The sequence below is a fragment of the Zalophus californianus genome, chromosome 2 (genome assembly GCF_009762305.2).
Source record: "Zalophus californianus isolate mZalCal1 chromosome 2, mZalCal1.pri.v2, whole genome shotgun sequence".
In the NCBI taxonomy this organism is placed as follows: domain Eukaryota; kingdom Metazoa; phylum Chordata; class Mammalia; order Carnivora; family Otariidae; genus Zalophus; species Zalophus californianus.
In genome coordinates this window covers 148,082,406-148,103,430 of record NC_045596.1, presented here as the reverse complement: position 1 = coordinate 148,103,430, position 21,025 = coordinate 148,082,406, and the positions used below count along the sequence as shown (strand labels likewise).

Here is a 21,025-nt window from a genome sequence, read left to right as displayed (position 1 = left end):
AGATTTTGGCATCAAGACAGCTTAATTGGATTTGTGGTTTGGTTTGATAATATTGAGTAAGAAGAAAAGATGGCACTGTAAAAGGAAGGGAGGGAGGGGATTGGCTTGGGCAAAGAAAGCGATAACTTAGCTATTTAAGTCAAATCCGAAAGTAATATGTTTAGGGCGAGTGAGATTAGTCAGCAAGTTATTGAATGCTAATCTCGTCTACACAAAGATTTGGTGAGCCAACTTGGTAGTTTCAACCCATTATGGTTTGATTATTGAAATTCTAAACCACATGTGTTAAAAAAGTATAAAAATGAGATGCTCCTGTTCAAAATTAATTGATGACTCCCAGATTCTACTTCTGTGTGTAGATAATGCATGTCAGTTCAGTTTTCCCTGATCCCAGTCCTGGTGTTATTTTAATAGTCTAAAATCAACTTTCCTTTCCTTTATGATTTTATAAAATTTACATGGTTTCCATACTTTAAATAATTTTGCTATAGTCCCTGAAGATGGAGTAGGGGAGATCTAATTGAAGAGAATTTTCAGTCTTTTGTTATTTAATCAATTTTCCTATTCTGGGTCTATTTTCTACCTTTGTTATAGTGTTTACTAATCAGATCATCCAATGCTGAGCAGATGCCCAGCTAGATACAACTTCACCCAGGCTCTCTGCTTCTTTGATGCTTAATAAAAATCATATTATTTTTGTTTAACTGAAGGTACCATGTATGCAAGTTATTTAGAATGAAAATTGTTTCTCAGTTTAAAATCAAATTTACTTAATCATTCTATTTCCCATGGGCTCTGATTTTTACCCCTGTCTTGCTTTAGCACCATTTCAGGGGAAGAGAAGGTGAATTTAACACAGAGATGTGAGGAGATTACATAGAACCTCCCTCAAGTTTCAAAGGATGTGGCAAAACTGTGGGGTTCTACTTTTGGAACAACTGTTTCACTTGGAAAAGCAAGAGGTCAGAGTTAACTATTTATTTAAATGTGTAGGTGATGTCTTACATTCCAGTGATGAACTTGGAATGCAGGCCAATTAAGCAGCCCAGAAACAGTGGTAGAAGGGCCAAAAGAAGAGTATAATGTGCCAGCATCGTTGCTGGTCCAAAGGTCAGAGGGAGCGGAATATTTCATTCCTTGTGTTATGTCTTCAAACTAATTCTTGTGTATAAAATGTTTAAACCTCTCCAAATCCCAAGCTGACTTTCCAAGAGTCCTCTTAATGTAATTTTTTTCATGTCTTCAGACAAATTTTATAAATATATATTAAACAACCATTGTATGTAGAGTGTGCCATTTGCATGTCCACTGCAGGGACGACAGCTTAATTTGGAAGAAATGTATCACAGAGTCATTGCCCTGAAGAGCAGTTGAAGGAGGCAAACTTGAACCTATAAAACCAGAATTAAATAACACAAACCAGAAAATAATCTTCAAGATTCCTAAATGCATGGTATTGACAGTTAGGGCTAGGGAATTTAAAGGGACCAAATTTTTCAGAGAAGACTTAATGGAGATAATTTGACATGAACTTGGAAGGATAAGTAGCATTTGGATAGCTAGAGTGGAAGGAGAAGTCATTGTAAGCAGAGAATTGATTAGACAAGGGTGGGTGTGGAACATGGCCAACCGGGAAATAGGGAGGTGAGTGATAAGATGGGTAGGCGGGAAATGTGGTTGGATGGAGACAGTGGGCCGGATCCTAAATGTTACAGGAGGGGTTTAGACTCATTATTACAGGTAAGAAGACTGCACAGAGGTCCCACAGTGAAAATAGATTGGGGAGAGGAAAGGCTGGGACCAGCCCATCGAATTACAAAACTATTAAAATAATCCAGGTTTGATGTGACCAGGGTCTGGTCTAGGCGGTGATAAAGAAAAGGAAAACAAATTCAAAAGCTATTCAAAAGCAGAGATTGACAACATGATGCGATTCCACGTAGGAAGGGGACAGATTTGACACCTGGAAGAATTATCTTGGCTTTGGCAAAAAAAAAAAAAGAAAAGAAAAGAAAATTTAGAAGAACAAGTGTTTAGAAGGAAAGATGAAAGGGCATCAGTTTCCAAGGAGAGAAGAAGGGACAGCGTTCTTTTCTGGTCTTAGCTGCAATAAATCTTCCAGATGCCTCATTCCTTATCAGTTACAGACATTTGTATTAGCACAGCTCCGTTTGTCCAAAGCACAGACTTGTCTGAGGACAGTGGGTATGACAACTGTGCGAAATGTGTCAAAACTAGAAAGGTGTGTGGGGGGCAGATGACAACCTGATGAAATATTATCAAATGCTACCCCTTGAATACCAGAGGTAGCATGATAGTTGGGGGCAGGGAAGGGCACATACCTTTGTAAGAAGCCACCGCAAAGAACAGAGCCCCCCCCCCCAAATGGAGATGTGTTTCCCAGTTTCCTCTTGTCCTCATCAACTACAGTCAGCTCTAATCTTAACGGTGCTCCAGGACGCTGGTTCTTGCACCTGCCCTGCTTGGATCTGGTGTCATCTGCCAGTTGACTGGTATGTGACTGGCCTGCCGCCCACTCTACTTTTGCTCAAAGTACTAGGCTTTGGGTGGGGTCCAGTGTCTGACCTCATCTTGCCCTCTAATGATTGACTTCACAATTCCTGAGTCATCAGTTTCCATTGGAGGGAACTAACCAGTCCAGAATGTATAAATATAATCTTCTATTTTCTCCCATGTCTTTCACACCCACTATAACATTATCCATAAAAGGCTGATACTCTTGCTTCTCCTTATGCTTTTACTATCTTCCTCCTCACTGCCTGATGGTTGGGGCTAAAAAGCAAAGTGGAAGCGTCCTTCAACTTTTTTGCACATATTAACATCTAGGACAATTTTAAACTTTTGTGCAATGGAAGAGGGTATGATTGTTAATTGCATGTCTTCATTATTTCTTATGAGTACAAGAAGGAGCTCAAGCATATGTCTTTATCCAAGATGGTTCTTATTAATCCAGATATTGTTTATAGCTGCAGAGAGATTCTGAAGACTCACAACCACCTTTTTTTTTTTTTTTAAAGACAATTTATTCAAGAGAGACAAAGAAAGAGTGAGAGAGAGCACGAGCAGGGTGAGGGGCAGAGGGAACCCAGCTCAGGGCTCGATCCCGGGACTCTGGGATCATGACCCGAGCAGAAGGCAGACGCTTAAAGGACTGAGCCACCCAGGAGCCCCATCATAACCACCTTTGACTGTAATAGGAGTGATCCTTCCGAATGAAACCAAGATAAAATTTGAAGGTGACTTTTGTAGATGAGCCAATTAGAGTTTTAAGGAGTCTGAGGCTTGGTGTGCAGTGTCCAGGGAAGTTAAGACTTGAGGTAAGTCATTAATCTGGTTTCAGTTTTACCCTGTTTAAAAGACATTGTTAACAGAACTTATATAAAGATCAAGGTACTGGGCCAAACTTTGATTCTAGAATGGAGGCTGGTCAAGATTGGCCTGAATTGACATTACAGGAAAGCTTGTTTTATTCCCCCTTTTCTTATGGACTTTAAAACATTCTTTCTCCATGTAATTTTCACCGGTGAATGATTTGCTGTAAGTGGGGCGCAATGTAATAAGTCAAAGTTTTTATTTTATTTATGATTCCCAGAATACTTAACTTTTAAAAGAGCCTCAGAATCTTCCTTTTTCCCCCCTTAAATTTGTAATATTTTTGCTTTCTTGGACCCCGATGACACCGCAAATGAGAATATAACGAAAAGCGTATGCTGCTCATTAGTGCAGTTCTAGCGCACCTGTGTGGTACTCGGTCTATAAAAGGCTGGACTTAATGCCTTAGGAAGCACCGTATAAAAGAGGTTGCTTCAGGCAAGATCCCTCGTGGGAGGAATATTGTTTTCTCTTTAAAAAATATTAGTTCTAATAGTCTCTTCCTGTAAGACCTTGAGAAGAGAAGGAAAAAAAGTTAGAAGGAGAAAAGCACAATTCTGCCAAAATCCAGTGAATCCCCCTCATGAAAACACATTATTAACAAGAGCTGTGATCTTTGCACTTTGCTAATTTTAATCCACAAGCAGAGAAAACTTGATTTGAAGCGTTTGTGCCCAGAGATGTTAAAAGCAAAATTATTAGAAGCTGTGGTTCACCGGGGAATCTAAGGGACTCCAGAATCTCCACACCCATCAGCTCCATCTACTACTTCCCTCCTCCTCCATTCACACCCCAAATATATGTGCCATTTATTTTTTTATTTTTTTTAAAGATTTTATTTATTTATTTGACAGAGAGAGCAAGAGAGGGAACACAAGCAGGGTGCGTGGGAGAGGGAGAAGCAGGCTTCCCGCTGAGCAGGGACCCGGAAGCGGGGCTCGATCCCAGGACCCCGGGATCATGACCTGAGCAGAAGGCAGACGCTTAATGACTGAGCCATCCAGGTGCCCCTATACGTGCCGTTTAAATAGGAGCAGTGCACTCGCTATGCACAGAGGCTTAAATGAAATCAAATAAATTAATTTCCAATCAGATTGTTGCCCCCAAATCATTTCTAGTCAAGCGAACTGGACTCAAAATGAAGGTCCTATTGGAATGCATAAAACAATGATCTCTGCAATAGTCCTGCTGGCTCCCCAATACAATTCTGTTCATTGTCCTCATCTTCCTAACAGAACTCTGCTTTTGTTCAAGGGAGCATGCCCAGCTACAAGATCACCTTCCCAGGTCTTTCCTGCTGATACAGATGCCACACACACGTCACACAGCTCTAGCCAATGAAGATCAAATAGAAACTTTGAGTGGGGCTTCTTGGAAAGTTATTTCAAAAGAGTCAACTGACTTTGCTCTCTTTCTTTTTCATGTCTGGACGGAAAACACAGTGCTCGAGGTGGAGTGGTCATCTTGTGACGGGAAGAGAGGGGTATCAGAGAAAAACCATGTGCCGCAGATGGCTGGAGAGAAGACAGAAGAGGCTCAGGTTTCTAAAGGCATTGAGGAGTCAACACACCATTCCACAACAACATAAAATTCTTTGTGCAGCCAAACCTCCAGGCACCTCAGTGTATTCACCAACCCCAGAAGCTCCCTGAACTCCTTAGGTTAGGGTTATGGAGACTTCATTACATAGGTATGATGAATTATATCATTGGCCACTGGTATTGACCAGTGGCCAATGATATAATTGGCCACATTGGCCATTCCATCCATTTCCAGCCCCTCTTCCCCAGAGATTAAGGGTGGGGCTAAAAGTTCCAACCTTCTAATCACTTGGTTGGTTCCCCTAGCAACCAGCTCCCCATCCCTAGAAGCTTGTAAAAAGTCACCTCATTAACATAAGCTCAGGTATGGTTGACCAGGGCTTGATGCATAACAGAAGACAGTCCTTCAACTTTATCACCCTTGAGCTATTTCAGGAACTGGCAACAAAACCCAAATATTATAATAAAAGATGCTCCAATAGTCCTTCTCAGGAAATTACAAGGGTTTTAGAAGCTCTGACCTGGAGCTGGGAACAAAGACCAAAATATGTATTTCTTATATTACAATATCACACTTCCTGTTCCAAAATAGTAAAGATATAATCCTATATTTTCATTTCTAGTGGGTTTATAAAAAGAATTTTATAGTGTAATTTAGTCAAGTTTATCACTCTTCTGCTTCATGACTTTTTTTTCTTGTATATTTTAAAGAAATTCTTTGCTACTTCATCATGATGATGTTATCTAATAATTTTCCTCTCGAGATACCATTGCTTTGTTTTTTATATTTAGGCTTTTAGTCCATCTGGAACTTGTTTTCATATAAAGTATGAGGTAAGGATCTAATTTTGCTTTATTTTACCATACAGATAAGAAATTATCAAACATTTTTCCTTTCAGTCATTTCCAGCCTGTTTTGTAATATTACCATTTTTCTGTAACATGTTTCTGTAGGTGAACTCTCCGTTCGGCAATCCGCGTCTATACTTGCATAATTTCCATGATGTCTTCATTATAGTAGCTTTATTTTAAAACCTGGTATCTGGCTGATCAATACTGCCAGTCTTTATATTCCTTCAAAGTTATGTATTCTATTTTTTTTTCCATACTTAAAGACTGTAATTTTTTAAAGTCGTTTTTTAGGTTCACAGCAAAATTGAAAGTAAAGTGCAGAGAGTCCCCTGTAGTCCCTGCCCCGACATATGCATATCCTCCCCCATTACTAGCCTCACCCACCAGTGTGGTACCTTTGTTCTAACTGATGAACCTGCATAGACACATCATAATCACCTAAAACCCATAGATTATCTTGAAGTTCACTCTTGGTGTTGTACATTCTATGCATTTGGAAAAGTGTGTATTAATACGTATCTATCATTATAGCATCGTACAGAGTAGTTTCTGTTGCCTGTTTTTTTCCCTGTCAATAACGCTTACCATGTTCTTTGCGTGTCTCATGGTATTTGGCTAAAATCTGGACATTTTAGATAATATAGTAAAGCAACTGTTGGTGACAGTTCTCCCCACCCCCCACACGAAGGCTTGTTGTTTCCATATTCGTTGTTTTGTGACTTGGGTGGACTGTTTTAGTAAAGTCTAGTTCTCCTCCTGAGAGCAGCCTCTGATGTCATTTTGCAGCAGACGCAGCCTTGACGTGTGTATAATCAACCCTTAGTAGAGAAAGGATTTTGCAGTGCTCTTTTACCCTGATTTTTCTATTAGCTGACTTCCTCTGTTGATACCACAAATTGCTGCTAGCTTCCACTCAGTGCTGGTGGATTGCTCTATTGTTTCTGACAATGCCTTGGGGCATAAATTGCTTCACAGTATGACCCCTTAAATTGGGTCCCCTAGGGTCCCCTTCATAGGGGTGATCTTTGTGTTGTTATTTTTTTTTAAGATTTTATTTATTTATTTGACAGAGAGAGAGAGAGAGAGAGCGAGAGAGAGCGAGCGCATAAGCAGGGGGAGGGGCAGGAGGAGAGGAAGAAGCAGGCTCCCCGCTGAGCAGGAAGCCTGTTGTGGGGCTCCATCCCAGGACCCTGGGATCATGACCTGAGGCAAAGGCAGATGCTTAACCAACTGAGCCACCCAGGTGCCCCGCAGGGGTGATCTTTGAAGAGAAACTTTGAGATTTGTTTCCACCGTAGGAGTTACCGTTTTTTACTGTCTCTTTCTCTGATTCTCCCTTTTAAACTTCTGGTTTATCTACCATTTAGCTTGTTTCTCTCATGAAGTTACAAGTCTCCTCTTAATTGCTCACCACCAAGATCTCAATTGTTTTCCACAACCCCTTAGCCATGAACTTACCCATACTCTGTTCCAAATGCAATCAGTTAACCTTAAATTGAGTTGTACTGCTCTTTGTTCTTTTAAGCCCTCTCTCCCCCTAAGCAAAACTACTGCACCGCAGTGCAGCCCTAACCAGGACAGTAGACCACTTCTCCCAGAGGGATACCCCTGGTCTATGAGTAGAGCTCTGAGTGGAGATGCTAGACCCTGGTCTTCTCAATTAGCTCCTCCTGGCATGGAATATTTGCCCTATAAGTGAGCCTGGGCAGAAGCCCTTGAGTCTCAGTATCCTCAGCCTACTGCCCCTGGATTGGAGCTTCTTTTCTATGCCTGGGAACTGTTTCAGGAAAGGAGACAGGTTCTCTTGGCCATGCCTGCCTAGCATAAACCTGGGGGCAAGGGATAGGGCCTAAAATGTCCCTCCCTAGTTCCCATCTTCCAATTAGTCTTGGCCCCTGAATGGCTTATTTGGGCCTCTACTCAAGAATAGGAAAGCTGCCCCAAAAATCCAATTTTCAAGCACATTTTAGACCCTGTCTCCTTCCAGCTACTACTTACTGCCCGCTGCTAGGTCAGACCGTAGCATGACTCATAGCTGTGTGCTTTGGCTCTGTTTTTAATCCATTATAAATGATTATCTTGCTTTTGAGTTCTACTTTATCCTTTTAAGTTTTAGTTTCTTTATCTCTATTGTTGCCATGTGTCCAGTGAGCAGGAGATGCTTCAAAGTATCAACTCACCATGCAGTTTTGTCTTGTAAACTTTGCTGACTTTATTAAGAAAATAACTTGTATTTCAGCGCTGAAACTAGCAAAATTACTCCTAAATTTATTAGATGTTCACAGGGCTTATTTTTATTTAATCACGTAAATACCTGCATAGTTGCCATATTATTTTCACAAATTTGAACCAGGTTATGTTGGTGTTGATTTTATACTTAGGGTAGGTAAAACATTAGTCGATTAAATTTACTGAATATTACTTGATGATTTTCTATGTACAAGAATGATACGAGGGAGTTATATTAGTGGGGTCATTTATAATCATTTTACTGAATATAGATTTGGGGAAATTTTGGACATAAAAATGGCTGTTGGAGGACAGATACAGACCCTGCTGTGAATGAATTTTTAGGGCTAACAATCCAGTAGGATGAGAACACTCTATTACAGGATTTGCTATTTGGATTGGTAAAGCGGGGGTGATCCTTGAAGAGAATCTTTGAGTTTGTTTCCACCCTAGGAGCTCTCTTTTTTAGTGTCTCTTTCGAGATTCTCCCTTTTAAACTTTTGGTTCATCTACCATTTAGCTTGTTTCTCTCATGGGGTTACAAGCCTCCTCTTAATTGCTCACCTCTAAGATTTCAGTGGTTTTCCACTATTCAGGGAAGAACATTTATGTTTACATTTACATTTATTCAATGTTGAGAACATATAGAGAAATTCCTACATCTGAGTGTATATATTTTCCTTAAATAAATGCATATTTTACTACCGGAATGATTAAAATATGAAATTTCTCAGTAGGATACACTATAATTAAATTTGTAACTTTACTTACTAACCACACTAAATATTTTATATTACTAATTATTCTGAAGCTGGAAGAATGTTCTTTTATATTCTGCTCTCTACACTCTCTCCCCCAAGCCAGCATGTTGCAAGTCACATAAGAAACTCAATCTAATTTTAAAGAAGATGAAGTTATATATTACTGAGTATTTACTTTGTCCCAGACGCTATTAAGTTTTTTAAGTACGGGGGTGCCTGGGGTGGCTCAGGGTCCTGAGATCCAGCCTCATATCTGGCTCCCCGCTCAGTAGGGAATCTGCTTTTCCACTCGCTCTCCCTCTTCTCCCCCCACCCCCAGCTCATGCTCGCTCTCGCTCTCTCTCAAATAAATAAATAAAACCTTTTTTTAAAAAAAGGTTTTTTTAAGTACAGTTTCTTGTTAAAACTTCACACTCATCTTAAGAGGTAAGTACTATGATTATTTCTGTGTAATCAGTGAGGGAACTGAGGCACAGAGAAGTTAACTTGATTGGGTCCACAGAGTTAATAATTAAGGTTTTGACTGAAATATAATCCAAGGCATTCTGGCTCTGATGTCTGCTGACTCTGTACTCTACTCACTTCTGATAGATACATAGAGCTCTCCCTCTCTCCTATACATAGTAACACTATATAGAGTGATATAAACAGTGGCGAATGAGGCATCACCCTATAATCCAACTCTTCATTATGTCTACTACAAAACATATGGGTGACACGAATAAACAGAAATTAAAAAAAACAAAAGACAAAAAAACAAATTCCAGAGATTTTTCTTTCTGGTAGAAAAAGGCACATTAAATCTTTCGATCTCTCTCTCTCTCTCCCTCTTTCAAGTAAATAGACAACAGATAATTAAGGGCATGGCATAGAACTGGTATTGTGTGTTTGTGATTCGCTAGCTATAAAGATTATTTCCTTTGAGACAAAGGCAAGACAGATGTGAGAATAACAAGAAGAATTTACAAAAGAGGAATTTAAAAAAACCAAAGTATGAAAACAGAAGTAATAAACAATTGGTAAGTGGAGAGATTTGGGGCATGTAACGTTAATAAGGAAGGACTTCTTGGTGAAAGAAGAAGAGCTGAAGATTAAAGGAAGAAAATTACAATGTGTGGGATGGAACAGACGACGCTATTACATGTGTAAGTGGAAATCTAGGGAATGTTCAGAAAGAATTCTTCCAAGCCCTTAGAGACCAACAAATTGGGCCATGATTGGAGAAAAAGGAACACCCTAAATTGTTTCAGGGAACATATAAGTGTGGTATTTGAAGAACAAACAGAATGGTTTACATGGCTCATTTTTGAGAGCTATAATCCTGAGAACCACTGAAAGATTTTTTAGGATGGCTCTGATGGGATCTGCATGATGAACACAGGGTAATTATGCTGGTGGTGCCATGAGGAATCCCACTGAGAGAGGGAGCCATTCGGCTTCTGAGGGGCTAGGACATGAGAGCAATTACAACACATTATAAGCAGAAATGTGTTACTTTTCTTTAAAACATATACAAAAGAGGAGATGGTCCAAAGACTCAAGGGAATTATCACTGACATTGATGGGAAGTGAAGCAGTGTAAAAATAAAATACAAAATTGAGTTGTCAAATTGGACTTCTGGAGACCTGAAATAGATACAAATGGAAATTTACATGTACAATAGCAGATCCTAAGGGGTTGAGGTACAGGTTAAGAAAAACCTGGATGCAACTTGCATATAAATGGAGAAGGTCGGTTAAGGGGATCCCGAAAGGAGCAGGGAAAGAAAAAATGTAATTAAGGGGTGTCCACAAGACGATGTAGGGGAGAGAAAGAACTGGAGAAAGCTAGAGAAGAATAATCCCTCCAAATGTGCCCTCCTTTCCTTATTGAGCCATCGGTCAGATTTTCATATTCAAAAACCTATGGATTGAATTAAAAGAAATATTTTGGGGCTCCTGGGGGGCTCAGTCGGTTAAGCAGCTGCCGTCAGCTCAGGTCATGATCCTGGGGTCCTGGGATCGAACCCCGTTTCAGGCTCCCTGCTCAGCGGGGAGCCTGCTTTTCCCTCTCTCTCTGCTGCTCCCCCTGCTTGTGCTCTCTCTGTCAAATAAATAAATAAATAAATCTTAAAAAAAAAAGAAACATTTTAACTTTGACAGATCTCCACTAGAGGTTTTTTTTTTTTTTTTTTATCAAATATGTGTTCTTTTCTGGTTTTCCACCTCCTACAAAGATTAACCTTAACTTTTCAATTGAGCACACAAAATAAAATAAATAAGTGAATGTACTCAACAGAAGTTCAACTCTAAGTTTTAATTCACTGTTTTATTTCTGAAAGTATAATTGTTTTAGGCTTTCGGTCGTCATGTTAGAGTATATTAAAATACTGAGGGGACGATTTTACAAAGACTGAAGAAGAGGTAGTACATTCATTACATTCAATACGTTAATACATTATGGAAAATTAGGAAATTTATTTCCTTACAGTTCTTCCCTCCTCTTCTGCCCCCAGAAGTGTTTATTTCTTAGGCAGAAGCATCATAGCTAGGGATAATTACTTTGGTCTTTGGGAACATTTCCCAGATAATAACATGGTGCCCCAGAGACCTGAGAAAAGAACATTGCGCATATGAAATTGAGTTCTAATTGAAGCCTAATCACTGACTCACATTCGGATTCCTTGAGAAAATTACTTAACCCATTTCTGGGTCTCTCTCCGCAGCATAAGGAGAATAATGCCAACTTTACAACAATGTGGGATGGATTAGCAATTAAATGGTGGCCAAAATGCCTTGAAAATACAAAGCTACACTATATAAATAAACGTTAAATAAGAATGGAGAAAACAAGAGAAGAAACAAGCTTGGGAATATGTTGGGAATAATTCTTGGAAAAGCCCCTCGAGAGGCCCGTCTCCCTGCATGGGCTTGTTTTGCACAGCAGCTAAGTCAATAGACCACCCTTCATAGGTAAGAAAGGCTGAACTTCACACTGGATAAGCACAAATTAATTTGGTACAGGTGTGTTTTATACGCTGAGGGAGAATGTTCACAGTGTCCTGTAACCTTCGTACACCCAAGGTGGTCTGCTCGGTGGAAATACTAGGCTGTCATCTAAAACCCGTCAGAACACCAGCTGGATATAAGGGGTTAGAGCCCTGGATGCTGACTTATGTTTGGGATCTCGAACACATCAAGAAGACGTGGAAAATACTCAAGAAACATTTCGGAAGGAAGAAAACTTAACACGGGTCTATGTTTCCTTACCCCCAAATCCCAAGGTCTCCTGTGTTGCAGAATTCTGGTAATTTTTGGGAGCAGATGTAGGGATCTCTGTATCCATCTAAGTATGTATGTACCTATGTGTGTACATATCTATCTACCTACCTACCTATCTAGATCATCTATCTCTCATTTATCATCAGAACCAGTGAAGACTAAGGCATCGCTCTATAATCCAACACATATTATCTCTGCTACAAAACACAGGAGTTGCACAAATAAAGACAAATCATAAATAACCTCACATCAGTTAGGTCAAATTTTTCTGGTAACTGATTTATGAAATTATTGTTTTCGGCTTTTAGAATTCGGCTTTTGCATGGAAGAATTGCAAAAAGGGGATTGTGGATCTGTTACAAACAAAAACAAAAACAACATAGACCTCTGAGGTTGAAACTGGAAACTTAGCCTTGTGTAGGGTAGTGTGCCTTATAGTCTGAACTGGACTATCTAATTTTGGGAGGGGGAGAACTGTCTACTTAAGTGTGGATTATACTTATTATTTAATGGCCACATTTCATTTAGCTCACTGTTAAAGAGATTTTGTGATTTCTCTGAACCCGAAGTCCATGGGCCCATATATAAGCTCCTGGGGTAGCATGAATCCAGATACCTCCTGAAATAGTGTGCACATATCCGTGTGTGTGTGTGTGTGTGTGTGTGTGTGTGCGTTTCCAGGGAGATGGTCCATTGCTTTTCTTCTTCTTTTTTTTTTTTGGCCTTTAAATATCCAAGCATCCCAAGAGTTGGAAAAGTTCTCAAGCTTCTGCTTTATCTCTATAAATGTTAATGACAATAGTTTAAAAGGAAGGTTTACATTGGTATTCTAGTAATGCATTTCACGCTCCTTACTATGGCTAGGAAGGCCACATGTGGTCCAGTCCAGTGGCCCCCCCCCCCCCAGTCGTCTTCCCTCCCCCGCCCCCCCGCTTACTGGGTTCCAGCCCCACTGGCCTTCTTTAGGTTTCTTGTCCTCAGAAAACTTGTTCCTGCCTCAAAGTTTTTGTACCCGTTGTTGGCTCTGCCTGGTGCCCCTGACCAAGATCTTCCCAAGGTTGGTTGCTTTTTGTCATTTAAATCTCAGCTCCAATGCTACCTCCTCCAAGAAGCCTTCTCTGACTACTTAATTTAAAATCACTCCCAGTCATTCCCCATTGCACCATCTTGATTTATTTTCTTCACAATACGTAGAGTCACAACTTGCGTGGCTAGACATGGTGGCCCTTGGCACTTAATCCTCTAACTGAAATAATCTTGTTTATTTATATATTTACTCATTTATTTTCTGATCCCCGACCCTAATATGTAAATTTACTGCTGTCCTCTCTGCCTAGAGTAGTGATTCCCATTTAGCAAGCGGGTCAATGAGTATTTGTGGAATAAATGAATAAATGAATTGATTACACTTATGGCAATAGTAATGGTGCTTATTGTAGAAAATCAGAACTGGTGAGCAATGGCCAGTTAAAAGTTATTTAACCTTTTTACAATTGTTTTCTTCATAAGTAAAACAGATATCATAGTACCCACCTTGCAAGTCTATTGTGAAATTTATTTTATTTTATTTTATTTTAAGATTTTATTTATTTATTTGAGAGAGAAAGAATGAGAGATAGCATGAGAGAGAAGAGGGTCAGAGGGAGAAGCAGACTCCCTGCTGAGCAGTGAGCCCGATGCGGGACTTGATCCCAGGACTCCAGGATCATGACCTGAGCCGAAGGCAGTCGCTTAACCAACTGAGCCACCCAGGCGCCCTATTGTGAAATTTAAATGAGTCACTACATTTAAAACACTTGGCAGACTAGAATACATTTGTTAAATATTATTGTCATTATTATTGTCATTTTACAAAAATTAAAAAATCACTTAAGTGAGACTAAAGGCATATTGAACAAAATAAAAATGGGTACCCTCTAAAATACATTACTTAAGATTCCAGATAGGGGCACCTGGGTGACTCTTGCTTTTGGCTCAGGTCATGATCTCAGGGTGAGATCGAACCTGCTTAAGATTCTCTCTCCCTCTCCCCCTGCCCTCCCCCCCACTCTTGCATGTGCTTTGTTTCTCTCTCTCTCTCTCAAAAAAAAAAAGATATTCCAGATAAAATAATCTAAAGGTATAGATAACACAATGTCATATTAACATAAATTTTAATTGCTAAATGTGCATTAAAATGGAAAACCCTAAGAATTTTGGATTTGAACATAGACCATAAAAGTATTATAGTAATTTAAGCACTATTCTGGATTCCAACTTTTGAGAGTCAAAACACCTGAAACTAAATACATGCTTTATTCTTTTGTTGTATACTGACAAAATCTATAAACAGAATACTAAGTAGTTAATCTTCATAATATCTAAAACTCCAGAATTCAACACTCTGCATTAGTAATTCTCTGGAGTATGTGTATATCTTGAGTATTCATTTGTCTTTATAAAAGAATCACTCAAGAGTATGCTGACTAACTAGATAAATGAAGAATGTGATTTGAGAGATGTGCTCTCAGAAACTAATTTTATTTTGGAAAATTTTGCTATAAACCTGCGCTAGTAGGGTTAATGAGTGATTTTTTTCCATCTACTTAGTTCTAGCTAAAAAATCATTTCCACATCAAATAGCAGTTCTCATTAAAATGTCTGTTGATGAGTTCTCTCTCATTATGCTGAAAAAATGTGGTTATAAACCAAATTTCTAAAACCATTGCATGTGTCCTAATCCAGTTCATTAAATATCATAGCCTAAATATTTCTTTCTAATGTTTTCTTTCAAGCAGTGCATGCACCAAGCTTGTTTATATCAACTTTGAGGGAACTATTTTATGGCTTTATAATATTTTAGAACTGAAATAGTCCTTAGACATCATCTGGTTCGATTCTCATCATTTAAAAATGAGTGAACTGAAGGCCAGAGAGGAAGACGTGTCCAAGATCATCACGAGAATTAATGGAGGAGCAGAGGATAGAACTCCCATCTGACTTTCCTTCTTCAGATCTCTAACCACGAATTCCCAAGGGGCAGTGACCTCCTAATGAGCTCAGCACGGGCTGTAGGCTGGGAGTAACTTCTTAGTGAAAAAAATCATAATCATAATTGCTCTTAGGTTGTCAGCTTTTTGAAGAACCAGAGAGATATTGCCCTAAAAAAGGGAGAACCCAAAGAAGGAAAAATGCTTTCAATTGCAGATAAGTTCTCCAGGGTTACTCCCTGTCCTCCTTGTTCTCCAGAAAATTCTTTGCTGCATGAGTTCTGGGTTAGACCCCTGCTAGTGAGTCTGTTTCCTTTCCTTAATTTTTTTTCTTCTCCCTCCTCCCTCTATGAAATATTTTGTTATCTTTGGATAGAGTCTAGCAAGGAATTGAAAAGACTCAACAAAAACATCCAGTTGAGCAGAGCTTTTACATGAAATTTAATTTTAAAAACTTGAGTTAATTATTTAGATAATACGTGTAAAGAAAATGCCAAAAGTGTTTCTCCTAAAATAGCCAGAAACTTAAAATAAGAATTCCATTTTTACAGGGATCATGCAATCCGTCAATGCTTTAATCCACTTTACTCAGTCAGATGTACCCTATTGTTTGCCTCTTTTCCTTTCCTTTTTTTTTTTTTAGACAGGGCCTTTCGATATCTATCTGTAGGATTTCGAATAAAATGTCACAAGAGAAGAGTACTGAAATACACCATTGCCGTTCTGTAAATCTTAGGTGTTTGTTCTCAGAATTTATGCCATATTTTCAACTGGAGATTGTAATCTTAGTTTGCTCACTCTGAAGGCAAGATAAGATTCCAAGCATTTCTAAAATAGTTGGTATAATTTATTGTCACTGCAGTGCAGTCAGATTTAAACCCTTCTGGACCCTGATGCCACAAAACAGCTATTCAGAGTTCAAAGGGGGTAGGCCTACACATGCGATTAAGTTATCACTAATGGAACTCCTATAACCCTTGCTGCTCCTGGTGTTCCAAAGATTACGTGACACCCCAAAGCCTTCAGATGCCTATTATGCATATTTTATTGCATAAATCACAGGTGTCAAAGTAAAACCCGTTCAATGAATTGCTTCCTGCCACTAACCCAAAAATTATTTTCAAAATAAAAAATCATGTTTCCTCATGAATACAAACTTCTCCTGACAAACCTCTAGTGCCAAATGTGGTTTCCATTTGCTGTTTTTGGATTTATTTGACTGTGCCAAAGTTCAGGTGTGCCAGCTCTTTGTAATAAGCCATTTGGATGAAAGCTTGGCTAGCTCAAAGGATCCTGATGTATTTTATTGCTGCCTTTTAAGATTATTGTTCAGAAATACCAAGTCTAATTTTGAAATCAATTAGCCATTCGGTCTGATGAGGTGTTGGCCCAGCTCAGGTTCACACCCGCTGTCCACAGATTATTGTTCACTTGAGTCAGATCCTTAGGACCGCGCTGTTCCCCAGCATCTGGTAGACATATGTTTGATGTTCTTGCAGAATGAGCTGATGGTTTAAATAGCAAGCCCTAACGAAGAAAGCTTTGTACATTTGCCGCTGTTAGCCAGGAAAACAAACTTTTTATAATACTCTGTAAAAAAGAAAAAAAGGGGGCGAAAGAAAAAAAAAAGGAACCTTACTTCTTTCATATTTTCTAATTTTTCTACAATCTGTGTCTAGGGAATATAAGTCTTCGAAATATAAATGGTTAGAATGAACAGATGTAATGAGAAAAGAATCGGATGATCTGCTGCCTACTAGTACCAGACAAATATTCTGCTCTCTTTGGGTCCTCCCTGGACAGAAAATGTAATATCTTTCCCAGGAAGCTGCTTCCAAAAGGGGACCATACCTTTCTATCACAGCCAATCAGCACTTGTGAAGGTGCAAATTCTGCTTGGCGGGGGCAGTGCTTCTGGGAACAGTGCCAGAGGCCCCGGCACCACCCATGCTGTTCAAAAGAAGTGGCAGATAGTAAAACATAAAGCTAAACTACCCCTGCCCCAGTTTCCCACTCACTGGCCGCCTAACATTTGGGTAGAGAAGGGAGATCCTGACCTGTTCTTTTGCGAGACGTCACTGATACGTCGCGTGGGCTCGTTACAGAGATCTCCCGGGCAGCCAAACAAGAAGAGGGTAGATACTGGCATCTTCCATGACTTCCGTAGACAAGAACACTTGCTTATTCTTTTCCCGACTCTGGAATAAAGTAACAAGGTCATTTGTAAGTGCAAAATAAAATTAATTGGAGCTATTATTTTGTACCAGCGATAATAAGGCTTTAGTGGGCTGAGCGGAGGTCAGATGGTACGGAGGACCGTCTACTACCCGTAGCTTCATTGTGTTCTACGGAGCTCTTAGTGACTCGGGAAGGTCAGTGCGGCTGGCGGTATGTTCGTCCCATCGGTCACTCACGCTCTTAGAGGAGGTGCGTTAGTTTTCATTCATTCCATCAACGCGTACCTGTTGAATGCCTACTGTGTGTTGGGCACCGGGAAAGCAGTGAAGAAGAAATAGATCTGGTCCCTAACCTCCTGAAACTGACAGGCTAGAGGCAAAGAGAGATGTTAAAGGAATAAGAACGAAATAATTGAATGTCAGCCTTCAAATAAGAAAAATTAGGAAAAGAAGTGCCAGTTCTTTATATCAATTATTACTTAAAATTTGAACATTCAAACAACTTTTCTTAAAAATCACTGCATGCTCTGAATGTTTTGGATAAGAAGGAAACAAATTTTCAATGGGCAGGAAGTATAGCCTGTTTGATATTTTCTGGTGTATTTTAACCAAGTATTTAAAACCCCACCCCGACTTATTGAGTGTATAGTACGTATGCATCCCTCTACCATACTTTACCACATTTAATTCTTGCACCCAAAATGTGGCTATTTATTGATGAAGACACTTGAGGATCAGAATGATTAAGTAATATGTATCTCATCACAGAGCCTGTAAATTAGAGCTGAGATTAAATGAAGGTAATACTGGCTCCAAGGTTCATGCTCTTTCCAATATGACATTATTTCTCAACAAACTCAATAATGATAAAAGATAAAAAAAAATCTTTTCATTATCATTGAATGTGCTGGTTAAGGTGCTTAGCAAATTAGCTCTGAACTTGCCACTACCTGACACCAACACTCCTCAAGTGTGTCCAAATACAAACGGTGCATCCTCGAACAAGCTTCTGCCGCCTTTACCTGTATATAAGAAAAGGCACAGATGTCTCCAAAAGAAATACGCTTACACTCTTAGAGAAAGCCGAGTACATAGTAACCTAATATTTTACACATAGTGTGTATAACTCTGTGCCGATAGGTATTGTTCTTAAGTCTTCAAGATGGGGCTGTGAGAAGCAGCATGTGTGTCACCCCCAGAGGAGAATTTGTTTTCCTTCGCTAAAACAGAGGGAGGAGGCCTCAAGAGAAGAGCTCCTGAAAAGGAATTCAGTGACCTTTCTGTTGCTTTTGTTGAAAATACACTGGGACTCTGATCGCCTTGGTTGCTCCGAAGCTTTGTCTCACCTTCCAGAAGACACGAAGAAATACGGTGATTTAAAGGGGGAGAAGGGTATTATCTGGAACCATAGAATGTGACACTTATTTGTTCTTTCAAATTTCTCCATCAAAGAATGTGTTTTGAGGTTGATGTCATAATAACAAAGCATGGCTTACTTAATCTTTCTAAAAACAAAGATGACCAACTTGGACCACAGCATCAGAGTAAGATTAAGGCTGTAACTACCACCATAAATTACTACTATTAGAAAGCCCTGCTGTTGTTGGTTACTGGCTGAATAACAGGCTTATCACAAAGGATGATGAAGGTGAAGTGGCTTATTCTTTCCTCTTCCATGCAAAACATCTCGCCGATTTTTATTAAAGATAGAATATAGCTTTGATATTCAACGAAGGTGAGCTTTTAACATTTCTAAAGGCTCTGTGAAATCGAAGCTTGGTGAATCTTCAAAACCTCAGAAACTTAGTTTCTATAATTCAATACTGAAAAAATGTAAATATCAGAAATTTCTCTGCCTTTGATTTTTTTTTCTACCCCATAGTAGACCCTCTGATCTCAAATGTAAGAGGATTCTTGGTAGATTAAAAACATGACCACTGAGATTACTATTTTTCCCTCAGTATTAAAAAAAGAAACCACATTGGAACAGGATAATGAAAGGGTACATTTTATAATTTTCAGCATATGACTCCTTGTCAAGGTGACTGCAATTCAGTCGCGTAAAATAATGGTACTTGCTGTTATTGCTGATGATAGTATTCGTCTTCCAGTGAAATGCAAGTGTGGATCTTCTGAAACACGACAGTCCAAACTTGCTCTTTCTGTTTCCATACATCTCGTATATCTCGTGCATCCAGCCATCTATTTGGCCCTTTTCTTATGACCAACATAATAATTTTAACTTTCACGTTGGCTAGAAATCAGTGAAAAACAATGAGGGACTACCACATATCAATACCCACCTCAGCCATCTCTGTTAGACATTAATATGTCCTGCCTCCTGACTGAAAACCAGAATCAATCATGATCCATCATTTCAGAAACAACGCATCAATGGGAGCAATGCGAAAATCTATTTGAAATTTTCCTTAATAAAGAGCTTGTATTCCACATTAACAAAAATATCTAGAACACAGTAGAAAGATTTATTTTTCATGCCAACACTACAATAGTCTTTCTGCTCGGTTTTAGTTTATTAATTTGTGGATGAGGTAAGCATTTTGCCATCAGCAACCATAGTGAGGAACTGTCACTAGATATACCTTCCAGAATAATTCTGTTGACTATAAAACCCAAACCAGTTTTTGAACGTTTGTTTCTAATTTTCAGGAAGGCGTCAGAGATGAGTAATAAATGTCTTCTTATTTTGTGAAAGGACAAACAATGTTAAATATGTGTAATCTTTTTATTATTATTTCTAAGCTGTTAAACACACAATCTCTGAAAAGTACAGCTGGGATGGTGGGTTGTAAATGAAGACCAAAAAAGAAGGTAAAATGACCTGGCTGAGTTCACAGAGTGGACAAAACTGTGGTCATACACAGAATTTTCTATTTTTGTCTTTCGATTAGAAAAGCAATATGCATTTATTGTAGACATTTTGGAAAAATGCAGAAACACGTGAAGAAGAAAACTTAAATCAACTAAAATCCAAGGTTGATACTTAACCAGTGTTAATATTTTCTTAGAGTTCAGTATAGTATTTTTCTGTGTTGGTTGGTATTTGTGTCTGTGTACAACACAATTTGAATCAAAGTATATATAGCATTTTGTATCCTGATTTTCTTATGAGAATTTGCAAGTCACTGAATATTCTTTGAAGATACAATTTATAATGATTATAGGCTCTTGCAATTAATGTATATATTGTAATTTATTCAGCTCATCTTTTGTATTGAGTTTTTAAGTTATTTTTCCTATTATAAATAAAGCGGTTATGGCTATCCTTACACATAAATCTTAGTGTGTATCTCCAAATTAATTCCATATTTTTAATCTCCAGATATGGAATTGCTGAACCAAGATGCATAGATGTTTTTAAGGATCTTGATTCATACTGGCAACTTAGTTTTTCAAAATCCTTTAACTTACACTACTGACTGTGGTATATGAGAATGTCTGCTTTACCCAAACAACACTAGGTATTATTTATTTTTTAGATTTTCCAAGGAGAAAATGAGAAATCTATATTTCTCAGCTTAAAAGCAAAACGGAACCTTACTTTGGATGTTGAATGACAACTTCTATTTCTTTTTTTAAGTTGTCTGTTTCTGTCTTTTGTGTATAATCTTATTAGTGTGTTTGTCTTTTTGTTTATTCCTGGTTCTTTACTAGGACTGTGTCACACATCTACCATGTGTGCTGTCGTGTTTTTCTGATTTGTCATTTTCTTTTCATATTCTTTTTGTTTGTGTTTTTCTGCTTCAGATACTTCCGCTTTTTGTTGTGAAAACATTCTGCTTTGGACTTTATGATATTTTTCTTAGCTCCTATGCTTAAGT

General features: G+C 38.7%; 1 pseudogene; it reads right to left on the bottom strand.

Annotated features, from left to right (window-relative positions):
- Positions 1 to 18,869, bottom strand: part of LOC113925433 — a 43,274-nt pseudogene extending 24,405 nt beyond the window's left edge.
- Between the last annotated feature and the right edge of the window lie 2,156 nt (positions 18,870 to 21,025).